The 21,007-nt window shown below is 43.9% G+C and overlaps 1 protein-coding gene across 3 annotated transcripts in view; it reads left to right on the top strand.

Moving 5' to 3' along the window:
• Window positions 1-21,007, top strand: part of LOC133588859 (dipeptidyl peptidase 9-like) — a 111,883-nt gene that overhangs the window by 57,743 nt on the left and 33,133 nt on the right. The window lies entirely within an intron of this gene.

Genomic DNA, 21,007 nt, shown 5'->3' with positions numbered 1-21,007 from the left:
GAACCCACACCAAACAAGAATGACAAACACATACCTGCCAACTACTCCGGTTTTCCCGTAATTAGTACGGTTTTCATCAACCTATTCCGGGATACGGTTGCAGTGATAAAAAATACGTTTTTTTATTAATTAAAAAAATATATTTTTTAAAAAGTTTTATTCACGAAATCGCGTAACAATGACAATCGACACTGCTTCCCGTAACTTCCTATCGAGCCATTCCGAATGCCATGCGCGAGGTTGATGTGTGAGGGAGCAGGATTGGGGTGGGGGCGGGGTTTGGTGGTAGCAGGGGTGTATAATGTAGCCCGGAAGAGTCAGTGCTGCATGGGATTCTGGGTGTTTGTTCTGTTGTGTTTATGTTGTGTTAAGGTGCAGATGTTCTCCCGAAATGTGTTTGTCATTCTTGTTTGGTTTTGGTTCAAAGTGTGGCGCATTATTAGTAAGAGTGTTAAAGTTGTTTTATATGGTCACCGTCAGTGTAACCTGTGTGGCTGTTGACCAAGTATGCCTAGTTGACACGTACGTGTGCAAGCAGAAGATGTATATTGTATAACAAGTGTTGGGCTGGCACGTTGTTAATACAGAATGTAGAGGGCGCCAAATGTTGTACCATCATGGCACGCCCTTATTATAGCTGTAAGGGTGAAAATCGGTGAATATTAATCCCGGGAGTTTTCTGCGAGAGGCACTGAAATCCGGAAGTCTCACGGGAAAATTGGGGGGTTCAGCAAGTAAGCTGCTGAGCCGCATCAGAGTGATCAAAGAGCCGCATGCGGCTCCGCAGCCGCGGGTTGCCGACCCCTGGTGTAGTGGGTTTTTTCTGGCTCAAATTGAGGCAGACGTGGTACAGTCCAGACCATGCGGCATAATTTTCACGCAAAAAAATGGTAGTTTTTTTTCAATTTACAGTAATATGCTGTAAAGCAGTGGTTCTCAACCTTTTTTCAGTGATGTACCCCCTGTGAACATTTTTTTTAATTCAAGTACCCCCTAATCAGAGCAAAGCATTTTTGGTTGAAAAAAAGAGATAAAGAAGTAAAATACAGCACTATGTCATCAGTTTCTGATTTATTAAATTGTATAACAGTGCAAAATATTGCTCATTTGTAGTGGTCTTTCTTGAACTATGATATATATATGATATAAAAATAACTAAAAACTTGTTGAAATATAAACAAGTGATTCAATTATAAATAAAGATTTCTACACATAGAAGTGATCATCAACTTAAAGTGCCCTCTTTGGGGATTGTAACAGATCCATCTGGATTCAGGAACTTAATTCTAAACATTTCTTCACAAAAAAACAAATCTTTAACATCAATATTTATGGAACATGTCCACAAAAAAATCTAGCTGTCAACACTAAATATTGCATTGTTGCATTTCTTTTCGCAGTTCTTTTTGACAGACATTTGAGAAACCTGAGCTTGTGCTTCACTGAGTTTATGAACTTACATTCATATTTTGTTGAAATATTATTCAATAAATATATTTATAAAGGATTTTTGAATTGTTGCTATTTTTATTTAAAAAAAATCTCACGTACCCCTTGGCATACCTTCAAGTACCCCCACGGGTACGCGTACCCCCATTTGAGAACCACTGCTGTAAAGAACACCATACATGTATTGTCATTTTTATTAATTTGATGGGTAGTTTGCTGTAAAATCAAAAGTCAAGCAGATATTTAAGTTAGGGATGTCCGATAATATCGGCAGTCCTGATAAATGCTTTAAAATGTAACATCGGAAATTTTCGGTATCGGTTTAAAAATTATCGGTATCGGTTTAAAAAATTTAAATGTATGACTTTTTAAAACGCCGCTGTGTACACGGACGTAGGGAGTAGTACAGAGCGCCAATAAACCTTAAAGGCACTGCCTTTGCGTGCCGGCCCAGTCACATAATATCTACGGCTTTACACACACATAAGTGAATGCATGCATACTTGGTCAACAGCCATACAGGTCAAACTGAGGGTGGCCGTATAAACAACTTTAACACTGTTACAAATATGCGCCACACTGTGAACCCACACCAAACAAGAATGACAAACACATTTCGGGAGAACATCCGCACCGTAACACAACAGAAACACAGAAGAACAAATACCCAGAACCCCTCGCTACAATATACACCCCCGCTATCACCAACCCCGCCCACCTCAGGGAGAGCATGTCCCGAATTCCAAGCTGCTGTTTTGAGGCATGTTAAAAAAAATAATGCACTTTGTGACTTCAATAATAAATATGGCAGTGCCATGTTGGCATTTTTTTCCATAACTTGAGTTGATTTATTTTGGAAAACCTTGTTACATTGTTTAATGCATCCAGCGGGGCATCACAACAAAATTAGGCATTATAAAGTGTTAATTCCACGACTGTATGTATCGGTATCGGTTGATATCGGAATCGGTAATTAAGAGTTGGACAATATCGAAATATCGGATATCGGCAAAAAAGCAATTATCGGACATCTCTAATTTAAGTATTTATTTTTATTTAGACAAAAATGTTGGAAAGTATGATAATATACTGTAATATTTCTTGCAATAATGCATACTATTAAAGTTTAAAAGGCCTGCAACTTCAAGCAGCACATATATTTTTTCTGTCAAAAATGAAAAAAATCCATTACATTTAGGTAGAAAATATTAAGTACTTTATTGACACATATCATCTCCAGGTGTTTGCGGGCCCCTGGGCTTTGAGTTTCACACCTGTGGCCTAAGCGCTTGCATAAGAGAATGATGGGCTCATAGCTTGTGTGGTGGGGCCACTTTTGCTTGAGACACTCATAGATGATTTTGAAGCAGCCTTCAAGCGCTCTGTTGACAAAAATGTCCACATGTTGTCAGCAGCATGAAGGATTACATTTTAACTGCCTGTTACGTTCATTTCCCTGCTCTTGTTTCACCTGGACTCTTGACTTTCCTCCTCGCGAGATCACTTTTTAAAGTAGTGGCTGATTTTGCCTGCCATATCTGCAACGCTAAAAACATAAACGTTACTTTGACACGGAGGAAACTATTTTAAAAAGAAATAAACACGACATGCTTGTAATGCTTTCTTGGGGTAACTCCTTTTAGTTGACCTTGTACCAGTCAATCTGTACCGTCATGAAACTCTACCTGATCCAATGCAAACTTCTCATGCATTCTTCAATCAATGGATCTATTATAATTAGTCAGAAAAGGTTGAAAACGAAGCTAACACTACCAGCTGTGTTCACTTACCAGAGACAAAGTGTTCACAGCACAGTCTGGAGTGTTCTGTAGGAGTCCATTGATCCCACCTTATCATGCTCCGTATGGCAGAAATCCACTTGGTATGGCGGTCTACGTTATGCACCAAGTAGGGGGAAAAAATTTGATCTGTTTCTTCTTCGATAGTTGATTCAGATCTTTCCGGTGAACTGCTGTCGATATAGCGCCTCTATAGTGGTGCAACGCTGCAACTGTGGTTAAAATACATAGCTGCCGCAGAGGGACATCAATCGCTCAATCAATCGCTCAATCAACACAGCCGGAGCTTTACGCTGTGTTGAGCAGTGTTGGGTTAGTTACTGAAAGCCAGTAACTAGTTACAATTACTAGTTACTTAATTTCAAAAGTAACTCAGTTACTTACACCAAAAAGTAATGCGTTACTGTGAAAAGTAACTATTTAGTTACTTCTTCTTTTTTTTTAAAGCTCCCATTAATTACCTTTTAGCCTTCATTTCAGTACTGTTATTGCACTGGAGAATAATACAATCTGTTGATCAACTTGACATGCATTTTATTTTCCTTTTAACATCCATCCATCCATCCATCCATCTTCTTCCGCTTATCCGAGGTCGGGTCGCGGGGGCAGCAGCCTAAGCAGGGAAGCCCAGACTTCCCTCTCCCCAGCCACTTCGTCCAGCTCCTCCCGGTGGATCCCGAGGCGTTCCCAGGCCAGCCGGGAGACATAGTCTTCCCAACGTGTCCTGGGTCTTCCCCGTGGCCTCCTACCGGTCGGACGTGCCCGAAACACCTCCCGAGGGAGGCGTTCGGGTGGCATCCTGACCAGATGCCCGAACCACCTCATCTGGCTCCTCTCGATGTGGAGGAGCAGCGGCTTTACTTTGAGCTCCCCCCGGATGGCAGAGCTTCTCACCCTATCTCTAAGGGAGAGCCCCGCCACCCGGCGGAGGAAACTCATTTCGGCCGCTTGTACCCGTGATCTTGTCCTTTCGGTCATGACCCAAAGCTCATGACCATAGGTGAGGATGGGAACGTAGATCGACCGGTAAATCGAGAGCTTTGCCTTCTGGCTCAGCTCCTTCTTCACCACAACGGATCGATACAGCGTCCGCATTACTGAAGATGCCGCACCGATCCGCCTGTCGATCTCACGATCCACTCTTCCCTCACTCGTGAACAAGACTCCGAGGTACTTGAACTCCTCCACTTGGGGCAAGATCTCCTCCCCAACCCGGAGATGGCACTCCACCCTTTTCCGGGCGAGAACCATGGACTCGGATTTGGAGGTGCTGATTCTCATCCCAGTCGCTTCACACTCGGCTGCGAACCGATCCAGTGAGAGCTGAAGATCTTGGCCAGATGAAGCCATCAGGACCACATCATCTGCAAAAAGCAGAGACCTAATCCTGCAGCCACCAAACCAGATACCCTCAACGCCCTGACTGCGCCTAGAAATTCTGTCCATAAAGGTTATGAACAGAATCGGTGACAAAGGGCAGCCCTGGCGGAGTCCAACCCTCACTGGAAACGTGTCCGACTTACTGCCGGCAATGCGGACCAAGCTCTGACACCGATTATACAGGGAGCGAACCGCCACAATAAGACAGTCCGTTACCCCATACTCTCTGAGCACTCCCCACAGGACTTCCCGGGGTACACGGTCGAATGCCTTCTCCAAGTCCACAAAGCACATGTAGACTGGTTGGGCAAACTCCCATGCACCCTCAAGGACCCTGCCGAGAGTATAGAGCTGGTCCACAGTTCCACGACCAGGACGAAAACCACACTGTTCCTCCTGAATCCGAGGTTCGACTATCCGGCGTAGCCTCCTCTCCAGTACACCTGAATAGACCTTACCGGGAAGGCTGAGGAGTGTGATCCCACGATAGTTGGAACACACCCTCCGGTTCCCCTTCTTAAAGAGAGGAACCACCACCCCGGTCTGCCAATCCAGAGGTACCGCCCCCGATGTCCACGCGATGTTGCAGAGTTTAACATAATTAATGAAAATTAGAGCAACATAAAAAGGCATTTCTCCTTTCTTTAAACTTGGACCAATGACCATTAATAAAAAACAACTTCAAGTGCAACATAAGAAGGCACATCATCTTCCTTGAAACATAGGTAGTGAAATAAAGCCTGACATCTGGAGTGATGCTGCTGTCTTCCACACTTGGAGCCATGGATTGTAGAATCCTTGTTTTCAGTGGCAGGATCATTGACACAGATGGTGAAGTTTCAGTGCTCAGTAGAGATGTAACACTTTTGAGGGGTTTAAGCACCTGGAGGACCTCGTCTGCCACTCTCACATCATCATCAGACAGGGTGATGATGTCTTTGACATTTGTCTTGAGGGTCTTGTGGGTCAATGCAGAGCATATAGCTGCCTGCTGCTCCAACATATCATAAGTGGAGTTCCACTTCGTTGGGACATTATGTATGAGCGTTATGAGTAAGCAGCTTTAGCATTTCTTGCTTTGTCTTAAGCACATGAGCAGCTGTTGTGCTTGGGTGGACTAGGAAACCTCCTTCCTGATCCTCCCAAGGAGGCGCTCCATCCTATTGACTGAGATGTGATGCCAAATTCACTACATGTGCAAAGCACCTATCTGTGGTCCCAGTCCTGCCTCATTCACTGCATTTATTTGATTTTTGGCATTATCACGTGTGACTGGGATTAGAGATGTCCCAATCCAGGTTTTTGCACTTCCGATCCGATACCAATATTGTTTTTGCATTTCCGATCCGATACCGATTATGACCGATACCGATACTGGCCTATCCGAACATGTATTAAAGTTTAAAGTTATTTAGCCTACTTAGTTGTCAGAATCATGTTGAAAAGTGTTTTAGTACTCTTGATAACAACTAGCCAGCTGAATTAGGGGAGTTTGAATAATACACAATGGTTGGTAACAAGAAACTGACCTGTTTATTCAAGGATAAACACAAAATAGACAAAATTATACATGACAAACAGAAATGGCATCATTGAACTAGGGCTGGGCGATATGGCCTTTTTTTAATATTGCGATATTTTAAGGCCATAATGCGATACACAATATATATCTCCATATTTTGCCTTAACCTTGAATGAACACTTGAAGCATATAATCACATCAGTATGATGATTCTATGTGTTTTGATTGATTGATTGAGACTTTTATTAGTAGGTTGCACAGTGAAGTACATATTCCGTACAATTGACCACTAAATGGTAACACCCGAATAAGTTTTTCAACTTGTTTAAGTCGGGGTCCACTTAAATTGATTCATGATACAGATATATACTATCAGATATATACTATCATCATAATACAGTCATCACACAAGATAATCACATTGAATTATTTACATTATTTATAATCCAGGGTGTGGAGGGGGGCGCCGGATGTAAGTGTCAAAAAGACAGCCAAAAGAGTTTGATATGAGAATAAATCTAAAGTTAAAATATAGGGTAGAAATGCACCCATTTGCAGGAAATGTAGTCTTGATTTTCAAAATTTTCTTTCAAGGCTTGCATGTCTACATTAAAACATTCTTCTTCATACTGCATTAATATATGCTACTTTTAAACTTTCATGCAGAGAAGGAAATCACAACTAAAAAATCACTAATTTTTTCATACGGTGTTGATGTGGAAATTTTTGCCTCTGCATTTTGATGGTGTGGGCGTGTGGCACCAAATGGAGATACGCGACTCGACAGACGTCACAATATTTGAACAATGATGACGAAAACTGTTTTCTCTGTCGTGTCCGTGTGTTAAAAATTGTTATGCGCTTATTTTTTTATTTGATTTTGTGCGTGGCATGGATTTGCTATGCGCAGAGGACGCTTAAACAGTGCGCAATTGCACAGGCGAGCACCTTAGAGGGAGCGTTGCTCGCACGGCTGCGCTAGCATCACAGCTAACGTTAGCCATGCTGCAACCTCTCTGCTCGGGGAGGACGTATACGTATGTGACGTATGACGTGACAGTAGGTGACGTATGTCGTGACAGTATGTGACGTATGACGTGACAGTATGTGACGTGTGTAAGAAGGTGCGCTTGCTGTCTGTGAGAGGGAGACACAGGAAAGAGTGAGAAGAGCCTGTCGTGTAATGCCAGCAGCTAAAAGCAACTGCGTTAGAATTCACAGACCTGTGGATGTGTTGAAGGTGTGCTGGAAAATGCGGAACGGAAATTACGGAGCAGCAGAAAAGTGGAATGTATTATTTAAATCGGTGCGTTGGAAAACACGGACCGGAGTTTTTTTTAAAACTGGATCTGGATCGGCATTTTCCCATGCCTTGCCGATACGCAATTTTTGGCAAATATCGGCAGCCGATCCGATCCAAATATCGGATCGGGACATCCCTAATCACGTGTGACTGGGATATCTTTACGTTCCATTCCTCCACTGCTTGTGCCAGTACCTGTGCACGGTGACTCTCGTAGAGGGGGCGTGTCTTCTCATCTCCCAGTCTGCTGTAATGAAGTGAGCGCTTATCGTCATATAGTTCCCCTAGACGTCAGACAGATGATGCTCGGGATAGTTCATCCACAACTTTTTTCTTCTACGGCTCATTAAGATCTGGCACAAACTTATCGCTGAAGTGGGTGCGCGACTTGGAGAAGGCATTCGACCGTGTCCCTCGGGAAGTCCTGTGGGGAGTGCTCAGAGAGTATGGGGTATCGGACTGTCTGATTGTGGCAGTCCGCTCCCTGTATGATCAGTGCCAGAGCTTGGTCCGCATTGCCGGTAGTAAGTCGGACATGTTTCCAGTGAGGGTTGGACTCCGCCAAGGCTGCCCTTTGTCACCGATTCTGTTCATAACTTTTATGGACAGAATTTCTAAGCGCAGTCAAGGCGTTGAGGGGATCTGGTTTGGTGGCTGCAGGATTAGGTCTCTGCTTTTTGCAGATGATGTGGTCCTAATGGCTTCATCTGGCCAGGATCGTCAGCTCTCACTGGATAGGTTCGCAGCAGAGTGTGAAGCGACTGGGATGAGAATCAGCACCTCCAAGTCCGAGTCCATGGTTCTCGCCCGGAAAAGGGTGGAGTGCCATCTCCGGGTTGGGGAGGAGATCTTGCCCCAAGTGGAGGAGTTCAAGTACCTCGGAGTCTTGTTCACGAGTGAGGGAAGAGTGGATCGTGAGATCGACAGGCGGATCGGTGCGGCGTCTTCAGTAATGCGGACGCTGTATCGATCCGTTGTGGTGAAGAAGGAGCTGAGCCGGAAGGCAAAGCTCTCAATTTACCGGTCGATCTACTGGACGAAGTGGCTGGGGAGAGGGAAGTCTGGGCTTCCCTGCTTAGGCTGCTGCCCCCGCGACCCGACCTCGGATAAACGGAAGAAGATGGATGGATGGATGGGTGCGCGACGGGATGTCGTAACGTGGCTCAAGCACGTTCAGCATGTGTTTAAAACCCTCGTTTTGCACAATGGAGTCTGCACCTATAAACACACAGATTAAATGGCGCGGGGCGTTCAAGCTCCTCCGTTACTCCGCTCGCCATGACCACGCTGTGTGTGGACTGAACGTGCCAACAACTTTTTTTTTTTTTTTTTTTTTTTTCATATATCAAACCACGGATCACGTGTGTCCCTCTCCTCCCCACACCCACACCCAGACACACACACATGCCTCAATTCTTCTCTCCGGCTTGTGACAGAGAAAGATTCAGAAGAACGACACGGCAGCGCTTCTGTTTCTAGCCGATACTACATAAGAAATAACGTAAAATAACGCAGTAACGCATCATGTAGTAACGGTAACTGAGTTACTGAATATAAAAAATAACGCATTAGATTACTAGTTACCGCCGAAACTAACGGCGTTACAGTGTTGGGACTAATGTAACGCGTTAGTACCAACACTGGTGTTGAGCGATATCAATATGCTCTAGCTGGGGGCGGCCGCCAGGCAATTTTGAACACAGGACAAAACCCTGATAGCAAGAAGTCACGTTTTTCTTGGTGTTGGGCAAGCTTTTACAGCCTGTTGTCTGAGAGTTTCTTGAAGCGCAGTCTGGCCAAGTGTGAAGGTTGCCTCCCAATCTGCGACGTTAATTTCAGGAACAATCAATAGAACCCAAGTCTGCGGGACAAAGTGTTGTTCTGAGCTTGATTAGATCAAGGACAGCTATTTTTGGCCTCACGAGTGTCCTCCACACAATCCTGACCGTCTCGAGATCTTGAGCGCTTTACGTCAAAGTTGATTGTCTAACAAAAGGAAAACAACATCTTCCAACTCAAGGAGTGTATTTGTAAAAAGCACACAAATTATTTGCTATAAATGCATTATTTTGAGACCAAATTAAGCAATAATGTAATCATAATATATGTGTCAGAACGAGGGCTATGGAGTTTTTGTTTTCCCAAGATGCAAGTGAATTTGGATCGGACATGGCTTGAAGGTGGGTACATGATTTATTTAAACACTATTAACTACAAAGAAAAAGTACAAACAAAAAGCGCGCACAATGGCGGAGGTAAAAACAACTTGGCGAATGAAAACAAAACTTGCACAAAGGCAGAAACTGAACACGAAATAAAAAAACACTTACTGTGGCATGGGTCTGTGAACAGGGCTTGAAACGAGAGGATAGCAGGTTTAGAAAAGATATGACAGCAGGACGAACAACAGAAAATGAAAAGCTTAAATAACACAGACACGATTAACAACAGGTGCGTGACTCAAAACAGGTGCGTGACATGACAGTTGAAAACTAATGGGTTGCTATGGTGACAAACAAGAGTGCATAATGAGTCCAAACGTGGAACAGGTGAAACTAAACTTCCATGGGTAACCATGGAAACAAGACAAGGGAGTGAAAAGCCAGAAACTAAAGAGTCAATAACTAAACAAAACATGACTAAAACAAAACATGATTACACAGACATGACAATATGATAGTGATAATGCTAGTCCATCCATCCATTCTCTACCGCTTATTCCCTTCGGGGTTGCGGGGGGCGCTGGAGCCTATCTCAGCTGCAATCGGGCGGAAGGCGGGGTACACCCTGGACAAATCGCCACCTCATCGCAGGGCCAACACAGATAGACAGACAACATTCACACTCACATTCACACACTGGGGACCTTTTAGTGTTGCCAAACAACCTATCACCAGGTGCATGTCTTTGGAGGTGGGAGGAAGCCGGAGTACCCGGAGGGAACCCACACAGTCACGGAGAGAACATGCAAACTCCACACAGAAAGATCCCAAGTGCAGGATCGAACCCAGGACCTATTGTGAGGCAGACGCACAAACCCCTCTTCCACCGTGCTGTGATAATGCTAGTGTTCCTTTCAAACCCAATAAACTTAGTTTTTTACTAATATGATTAAAGATCAAGAACTTTTAATTATCCTAAATAAGTAAACAAATAAAATGTCCCCCTTAATCTCAGTTGGCAAAAATTGCACTTTAGTAAATATTGAACATTTTCTAGTGCAGTTTTTCCCCCAGTTGTAAAAACCGGGGTCAGATGATGTTGTTTTTGTGTTCGTCTGTGTTGATGGTCTCATTTTGCTCATTCGCTGGAAGCCAAAATATTCCCACACCGGACATTTGGCTTTGTAATTTCCTCCCAAGGCCATGTCCACACGAACACAGATACTTGATAAACGCATACCTATCTCTGCGTTGAGGCCTCTTGTCCGCACGCAAACATATTCTTTTGTCCTTAAAAACACAGACTTTTGCAAATGCCGGCCAAAGTGTAGAGTTCCAAAACTCTCCACTCAGCGTATGCGTGTACACGGCACAAACGGAGACTTGTGCTCCTCTGATGACAACACTGACTTGCTGGCTTTAAAACACACAATAAGAGGAATTACTGTATGTTTGAACGTAAACATGCTGCTATTTTCACTCAACATTAATACAAACCCCGTTTCCATATGAGTTGGGAAATTGTGTTAGATGTAAATATAAACGGAATACAATGATTTGCAAATCATTTTCAACCCATATTCAGTTGAATATGCTACAAAGACAACATATTTGATGTTCAAACTGATAAACATTTTTTTTTTTGCAAATAATCATTAACTTTAGAATTTGATGCCAGCAACACGTGACAAAGAAGTTGGGAAAGGTGGCAATAAATACTGATAAAGTTGAGGAATGCATATCAAACACTTATTTGGAACATCCCACAGGTGAACAGGCTAATTGGGAACAGGTGGGTGCCACGATTGGGTATAAAAGTAGATTCCATGAAATGCTCAGTCATTCACAAACAAGGATGGGGCGAGGGTCACCACTTTGTCAACAAATGCGTGAGCAAATTGTTGAACAGTTTAAGAAAAACCTTTCTCAACCAGCTATTGCAAGGAATTTAGGGATTTCACCATCTACGGTGCGTAATATCATCAAAGGGTTCAGAGAATCTGGAGAAATCACTGCACGTAAGCAGCTAAGCCCGTGACCTTCGATCCCTCAGGCTGTACTGCATCAACAAGCGACATCAGTGTGTAAAGGATATCACCACATGGGCTCAGGAACACTTCAGAAAACCACTGTCAGTAACTACAGTTGGTCGCTACATCTGTAAGTGCAAGTTAAAACTCTCCTATGCAAGGCGAAAACCGTTTATCAACAACACCCAGAAACACCGTCGGCTTCGCTGGGCCTGAGCTCATCTAAGATGGACTGATACAAAGTGGAAAAGTGTTCTGTGGTCTGACGAGTCCACATTTCAAATTGTTTTTGGAAACTGTGGACGTCGTGTCCTCCGGACCAAAGAGGAAAAGAACCATCCGGATTGTTATAGGCGCAAAGTGGAAAAGCCAGCATGTGTGATGGTATGGGGGTGTATTAGTGCCCAAGACATGGGTAACTTACACATCTGTGAAGGCACCATTAATGCTGAAAGGTACATACAGGTTTTGGAGCAACATATGTTGCCATCCAAGCAACGTTACCATGGACGCCCCTGCTTATTTCAGCAAGACAATGCCAAGCCACGTGTTACATCAACGTGGCTTCATAGTAAAAGCGTGCGGGTACTAGACTGGCCTGCCTGTAGTCCAGACCTGTCTCCCATTGAAAATGTGTGGCGCATTATGAAGCCTAAAATAGCACAACGGAGACCCCCGGACTGTTGAACAACTTATATGGAAACAGGGTTTGTAAAAAAGACACATCAAAATGGGCTTTGCGACTCTCCCATCAGCTGTTTTGGATATGATTGGTGTAAAATCTCGAGCTGATGGGACAACTTTGACAAGCAAGACTTTTTGCTCCGTGTCATAAGAAAGATACAACATTATCTCATGTTTTTATTCCTTATTTAACGACAGACCATGAAGTCAACTTACGTGTGTTGCTTCCATTTCTGTAGATGGAGCCAGACGCGACGCGCATAAAAAGCGATCGAGCGAGCAAATAAAAAACACATGATGTAGCTTCTTCCTTGTTAGTGTGTACCAGTGACGTGCAGTCACTAGAGGCAGGTGAGGCGGGGCCTCACCTGCCATCATGGAAAGAAAAAAAATGTAAAAAGAAAAAAATATATATTAAATTGTTAAATGTATCCAGTGATTATACTATAAAGTTATTTTCCATTTAACTTCACCAGTTTTAGATTATTTTTATTCAAAATCGCTGAATTTTCACATTTGCCGTTCAAATACTGAGAAGAGACGGTGCGGTGAACAGCAGCCAGTCGAGGCACGTCACTCAGTGCCTCAACATGGATTGCGGACTCGGCTAACTGCTGGCCTGCTGTGCAGTGAGACTGTATTGCTATATGAACTATATTATACATTCCCATAGTTTAGTTAGCTGAGGTATATAATGTACAGTGTATTTTGTCAACAACTGTATGTGTGGAACGTATTTCTTGTGCTGAGCGATCATAAAACGGCTGCAAAAGACGCACTGGCTGAGGCTCGCCTCCTGCACCCCCTCCGTAGAATTTGCACCCCCTGACGGGAGTGTTATATCAACTAAAGCCCACACTTAAACTTTCCACGTGCAAGATTGAATCTATTTAAAAAAGTTATTTCATAAGAAGCCAAAAAGTGCAAAAACAATAATGTTCGTGATGGAGGAGTTGTGATTGACTGCAGGGCCACAACATTAGGTACATCTGCAGACTGCAGGTGTACCTAATTCACAACTCCTCCAACACGAACATTATTGTTTTTGCACTTTTTGGCTTCTTATTAAATAACTTTTGTAACCTATTTTTATGGGCTTTCCTCTTTGTGATGTTAAGTTCCTGTTATGCGCTGTTATACAGTATATGCCTTGAGCTCTTATTTTGAAGGCGCTAAGAGCGGAATTTTGACACGTTGGAGTGGAGCGGAAGTTTTTGAAAGAATGTAAATAAAGTGGTCCTCGTGTAAACTGGAGCCTCCGTGTTTGTTATTTTGTAGTTTCATACAGTATAGGCGACATTTATAAACCCTCGGTTACACTTTTTTAAATAGATTCAATCTTGCACGTGGAAAGTTTAAGTGAGGGCTTTAGTTGATATAACACTCCTGTCAGGGGGTTCATTAATCCAGCACAACAGCGGCGCATTTATAAGTAAAGGTAAGACCATAATAACGTTTTTTTATTAAATGTGCTTTTTTGTGTGCTACAGTTTGTATGTGTAAAGTTAAAGTTTAGTTAAAGTACCAATGATTGTCACACACACACTAGGTGTAATGAAATTTGTCCTCTGCATTTGACCCATCCCCTTGTTCACCCCCTGGGAGGTGAGGGGAGCAGTGGGCAGCAGCGGCGCCGCGCCCGGGAATCATTTTTGGTGATTTAACCCCCAATTCCAACCCTTGATGCTGAGTGCCAAGCAGGGAAGAATGCTGGTATGAGCTTTTAAACATAACCCGTTAACTGCTGCCAATCAAATGGTGAATAAGATACTCTTTAGGGTTCATATGTTTGTAAATCTGACTGTGATGAAGTCAGTGCCTCACCAGCCATCAACCTCACCGCACGTCACTGGTGTGTACTGATGTTAAAGACAATATATGTACTCTATCCCTATATCGATGATTAAATGTTTTATAATTTCACAAGAGTTTTGCAGCGACACACACAGGTCTGTGCGTTTTACATAGGCACTTAAAGGCCTACTGAAAGCCACTACTACCGACCACGCAGTCGGATAGTTTATATATCAATGATGAAATCTTAATATTGCAACACATGCCAATACGGCCGGGTTAACTTATTAAGTGCAATTTTAAATTTCCCGTGAAACTTCCGGTTGAAAACGTCTAGGTATGATGACGTATGCGCGTGACGTCAGTAGTTGAATCAGACATTTTGGAATAGGTCGGTCGCCGGCTTAAATCGTCTTTTTTCATCGCTAAATTCCACAGTATTCTGGACATCTGTGTTGGTGAATCTTTTGCAATTTGTTTAATGAACAATGGAGACTGCAAAGAAGAAAGCTGTAGGTGCGATCGGTGTATTAGCGTCTGGCTACAGCAACACAACCAGGAGGACTTTGACTTGGATAGCAGACGCGCTATCCGACGCTAGTCGCCGACCGCATCGATGATCGGGTGAAGTCCTTCGTCGCGCCGTCGATCGCTGGAACGCAGGTGAGCACTGGTGTTGATGAGCAGATGAGAGCTGGCGTAGGTGGAGAGCTAATGTTATTAGCATAGCTCTATCGAGGTCCCGTAGCTAAGTTAGCTTCAATGGTGTCGTTAGCAACAGCATTGCTAGGCTTTGTCAGGCGGTACAGCATTAACCGTGTGGTTACAGGTCCAGAGTTTGGTAGTATTGTTGATTTTCTGTCTATCCTTCCAGTCAGAGTCTTATTTATTTTGTTTCTATCTGCAGTTAAGCCCCATGCTATCACGTTAGCTCCGTAGCTAAAGTGCTTCGCTGATGTATTGTCGTGGAGATAAAAGTCACTGTGAATGTCCATTTTCTCGACTCTCATTTTCAAGAGGATATAGTATCCGAGGTGGTTTAAAATACAAATCCGTGATCCACAATAGAAAAAGGAAAGAGTGTGGAATCCAATGAGCCCTTGTACCTAAGTTACGGTCAGAGCGAAAGAAGATACGTCCTGCACTGCACTCTAGTCCTTCACTCTCACGTTTTTCATCCACGAATCTTTCATCCTGGCTCAAATTAATGGGGTAATCGTCGCTTTCTCGGTGCCAATCGCTCTCGCTGCTGGTGTAAACAATGGGGAAATGTGAGGAGACTTTCAACTTGTGACGTCACGCTACTTCCGGTACAGGCAAGGCTTTTTTTTTTATCAGCGACCAAAAGTTGCGAACTTTATCGTCAATGTTCTCTACTAAATCCTTTCAGCAAAAATATGGCAATATCGCAAAATGATCAAGTATGACACATAGAATGGACCTGCTATCCCCGTTTAAATAAAAACAATTCGTTTCAGTAGGCCTTTAAACACGCAAAATGGTTTCCTTGGCTCCTTGTTAGCGCGTTGCGATTTAAAAAATAATCTACACTTCACTGCACATGTAATACATCACTATGTTGCTGATTAAACATACCGGTATTGTAATTCTATCAGTGTTGGGTTTCAGCAGCACAGGCGTGCATGCACGCTTCAACACTGGGGAAAAAAGATACACAATGTTCCCAGGGCTCTGTGTACGTGCAGGTTGGTTTTAAAGATAATGTACAAAATAAACATAACAAAGGTGTAATGCCACCAAGCCAGCAGTGGCTGCTGTTTCCAGGCTTCTGATTGGACAAAATGTGCATGACAGCAGGTGTATGCGTTTTTGTGGACATAGACCAGGGGTCGGCAACCTTTACCACTCAAAGAGCCATTTAGACCCGTTTCCACAAGTTAAAGAAAACAATGGGAGCCACAAAACTCATTTGAAATTTAAAATGAAATAACACTACATACAAAGTTTTTTTTTTGCTTTGTGCTATGTATAAACCAGGGGTCTCAGACACGCGGCCCACACCTTAATATGAAAATGTAATGTTAGTGCGGCCCACGAGTTTTATATGAAGGGCACTTGACAGCGTCACACTTGCCAACCCTCCCGATTTTTCCGGTAGACTCCCGAATTTCAGGGAAACTATTCTCTCGAATATATGCTGATTTTCACCCAAACAACAATAATAAGGGCGTGCCGTGATGTCACTACCTTTAGCGCCCTCTACAGCTTGAACAAACAGCTTGCCAGCCCAGTTACATGTTATATGAGGCAGACACACATAAGTGAATGCAAAGCATACTTGGTTAACAGCCATACAGATCACACTGAGGGTGGCGATATAAACAACTTTAACACTCTTACTAATATGCGCCACACTGTGAAACCACACCAAACAAGAATGACAAACACATTTTGGGAGAACATCCGCACCGTAACGCAACAGAACAAATACCCAGAATCCCATGCATCCCTAACTCTTCCGGGCTACTTTATACACCCCCGCTACCACCAAAGCCCGCCACCCCAACCCTGCCTCCCACACATCAACAACACCCCCCACCCCCCGTGCGTAGATTGAGGTGGGCGGGGTTTGGTGGTAGCAGGGTGTGTAATGTAGCCCGGAAGAGTTAGGGATGCATGGGATTCTGGGTATTTGTTATGTTGTGTTTATGTTGTGTTATGGTGTGGATGTTCTCCCGAAATGTGTTTGTCATTCTTGTTTGGTGTGGGTTCACAGTGTGGCGCATATTAGTAAGAGTGTTATAGTTGTTTATACGGCCACCGTCAGTGTGATCTGTATGGCTGTTGAACAAGTATGCCTTGCTGTCACTTAGTGTGTGAGCAGACGCCGCATACAAAATGTGACTGGGCCGGCACGCTGTTTCTTAGGTGAAAAAGCGGACGCGACGACATGTTGTAGAGGACGCAAAATGCAGTGCCATCACGGCACGCACTCAATTTTGTTGTCCGGGTGAAAATCGGAGAATGTTTGCCCTGGGAGAGGCAGTGAAATCCGGAAGTCTCCCGGAAAAATCGGGAGGGTTGGCAAGAATGCAGCTGAGCCGCATCAGAGTGGTCAAAGAGGAGCCGCGGGTTGCCGACCCCTGGCATAGACAGTTTTGAAACTACACTTGTATGGGTGAATATGGTTTTAGGCCATGTTCACACAAACACATCCATCCATCCATCTTCTTCTGCTTATCCGAGGTCGGGTCGCGGGGGCAGCAGCCTAAGCAGGGAAACCCAGACTTCCCTCTCCCCAGCCACTTCGTCCAGCTCCTCCCGGGGGATCCCGAGGCGTTCCCAGGCCAGCCGGGAGACATAGTCTTCCCAACGTGTCCCACCGGTCGGACGTGCCCTAAACACCTCCCTAGGGAGGCGTTCGGGTGGCATCCTGACCAGATGCCCGAACCACCTCATCTGGCTCCTCTCGATGTGGAGGAGCAGCGGCTTTACTTTTAGCTCCCCCCGGATGACAGAGCTTCTCACCCTATCTCTAAGGGAGAGACCCGCCACCCGGCGGAGGAAACTCATTTCGGCCGCTTGTACCCGTGATCTTGTCCTTTCGGTCATAACCCAAAGCTCATGACCATAGGTGAGGATAGGAATGTAGATCGACCGGTAAATCGAGAGGTTTGCCTTCCGGCTCAGCTCCTTTTTCACCACAACGGATCACAGTGGTAAAAATGCCCCTGTGACACATTTTTTTGAATGTGTTGCTGCCATTAAATTCTAAGTTAATGATTATTTGCAAAAAAAAAAATTTGTTTCTCAGTGTGAACATTAAATATCTTGTCTTTGCAGTCTATTCAATTGAATATAAGTTGAAAAGGATTTGCAAATCATTGTATTCTCTTTTTATTTACAAATTACACAACGAGCCAACTTCACTGGTTTTGGGTTATGTACAAAAATCAAAGCAAGACACGTAAGTTGACTTTATGATTTGTTGTTAAAGGGGAACATTATCACAATTTCAGAATTGTTAAAACCATTAAAAATCAGATCCCAGTGGCTTATTATATTTTTCGAAGTTTTTTTCAAAATTTTACCCATCACGCAATATCCCTAAAAAAAAGCTTCAAAGTGCCTGATTTTAACCACCCGTCCATTTTCCTGTGACGTCACATAGTGAAGCCAACACAAACAAACAAGGCGGAAAGAACAGCAAGCTATAGCGACATTAGCTCGGATTCAGACTCGGATTTCAGCGGCTTAAGCGATTCAACAGATTACGCATGTATTGAAACGGATGGTTGTAGTGTGGAGGCAGGTAGCGAAAACGAAATTGAAGAAGAAACTGAAGCTATTGAGCCATATCGGTTTGAACCGTATGCAAGCGAAACCGACGGAAACGACACGACAGCCAGCGACACGGGAGAAAGCGAGGACGAATTCGGCGATCGCCTTCTAACCAACGGTTGGTATGTGTTTGTTTGGCATTAAAGGAAACTAACAACTATGAACTAGGTTTACAGCATATGAAATACATTTGGCAACAACATGCACTTTGAGAGTGCAGACAGCCCAATTTTCATCAATTAATATATTCTGTAGACATACCCTCATGTCAGCAGGCCAGGGAAGCTAGGGTCGATATTCTTCTCTTGATCATCTTGGGACGGTGTGAGCCAAGACATCCAGGGGGTTTAGCTCGCTCGTCTGCGGGAACAAACTGCCGCCATTGCTTGCCGTGCTACCGAGGTCCTTTGTCCCTGAATTGCTCACACACTCCGGCAGATTCAATGGGGGTCTGGCGGCAGATTTCTTTGACTTTATCGTTGGAAATGCATCTGCTTTGAGTGTCGCAGGATATCCACACATTCTTGCCATCTCTGTCGTAGGATAGCTTTCGTCGGTAAAGTGTGCGGAACAAACGTCCAATTTTCGCATCTTTGGGCCACTGGTGCAACTTGAATCCGTCCCTGTTCGTGTTGTTACACCCTCCGACAACACACCGACGAGGCATGATGTCTCCAAGGTACGGAAAACAGTCGAAAAAACGGAAAATAACAGAGCTGTTTTGACTCGGTGTTTGAGAAAATGGCGGATTGCTTCCCGATGCGACGTCACGTTGTGACGTCATCGCTCCGAGAGCGAATATTTAATTCGCCAAAATTCACCCATTTAGAGTTCGGAAATCGGTTAAAAAAAAAAAAGGTCTTTTTTCTGCAACATCAAGGTATATATTGACGCTTACATAGGTCTGGTGATAATGTTCCCCTTTAAATAAGGATGAATAACATGAGATAATGTTGCACCTTTCTTATGACACGGAGCAAAAAGTCTTGCTTGTCAAAGTTGTCCCATCAGCTGGAGATTCGACACCAATCATATCCAAAACAGCTGACTGTCATTAGTGCCGACGGGAGTGTCACAAAGCCCATTTTGATGTGTCTTTTTAATCAAAGAGCAGCATGTTTACGTTCAAACATACAGTAAATCCTCTTCAAGTGTGTTTAAAGCCAGCAAGGCAGTGTTGTTGAGCTTTGGAAATGACAGCGCCCGACCGTGACGTCATCACAAGTCTCCGTTTGTGCCGTGTACACGCTAACGCTAAAAGGAGAGTTTTGGAACTCCAAACTTTGGCCAGCGTTTGCAAAAGTCTGCCTTTTTAAAGACAAAAGTATGCGTCTGGGTGTGGACAAGAGGTTTAAACGCAGAGATAGGTATGCATTTATTAAGTATCTGTGTTCTAGAGATGCGCGGATAGGCAATTATTTCATCCGCAACCGCATCACAAAAGTCGTCAACCATCCGCATCCACCCGAACTAACATTTAATCAAAACCGCACCCGCCCGTTGTTATATATCTAATATAGACGATGCAAGGCATTAGTGAGGTTATAAAGCTTTTGCCTGTTAAAGAAAGGAGACTGATCCAATTTAGCAGAGACATTCAATGCGTTCCACGCTGTCACGGCCCACACATGCATCTGTAAGCCTTGTTTTAACATCCTGTGGCACTCTTCTGGGATCACGGCGGACGAAACTGCTCATGCTCAGGGTGTTTGTGGAGGTTCGGGGTTTTGCACAAATGTGATGCACCATGTTAGATGTCCCGGTTTTGTGACTGTCGTAGACATAAACAGCGTCGCAGCTCTTGCAAATCACGTAGCCAGCATTACTATCATCCTGATTTACAACCTCATAAAAACAAGTCCACGCTGAACTTTTCTGGCCTTTTTTTCCCCTGGTCTTTAGTATTCCCTTTTTTAGTTTGTCGCGTACCACGTTTGCTGCCGGCGTTGCCATCTCTTTTTTTTTTCTTCTTCTGTTGTGGCATATGCTGCAGGTGCCTGCTCGTTTTTCGTATGTGGGTAACAACATTTAACTATGTATATATATTTCCGAATTGGTTTAACTGCCACCCGCCTGAATCTATTTAAAATCTAATTTTTTTTTATTTCAACCGCCCGACCCGACCCGCGGATAAAATCTAATTTTTTTTAATTTCAACCGCCCGACCCGCGGATAATCCGCGGACTCCGCGGTTGTGTCCGCAAACCGCGCATCTCTACTGTGTTCGTGTTGACATGGCCTTTTTGTTACTTTGTGGTGCGTCTCACCAGCGAGGCCCTCTCTCTGTGCGTCTCGCGTGTAAGTTAGCGGTCTGGTCTCCCTCCACCTACCGAGGCAAAGATTGTAGATGACTGACAAGTGGATTCACTCTGTTCATTTTAATTCTGCTGTTGAAAAAAGGTGCTGAGAGCGATGCACCCTCTTTCACCCTGTTTGAGAGCGAACAACAAACATTTTGTCGATGACAGCAAAGTTATCGCATACTTTTTCATTTATTGTCCGATAATTGATTCATTGACTGACAGCCAAGGCCTAGTAGTAAATCCAGGGTTCCATAGAAAGTATTGGTATGTTCTAATGTA

Source organism: Nerophis lumbriciformis, linkage group LG03 (assembly GCF_033978685.3).
Source record: "Nerophis lumbriciformis linkage group LG03, RoL_Nlum_v2.1, whole genome shotgun sequence".
Taxonomy (NCBI): Eukaryota; Metazoa; Chordata; class Actinopteri; order Syngnathiformes; family Syngnathidae; genus Nerophis; species Nerophis lumbriciformis.
Note: the sequence above shows the minus strand (reverse complement) of the source record. Positions and strands in the feature narration are given on the sequence as shown.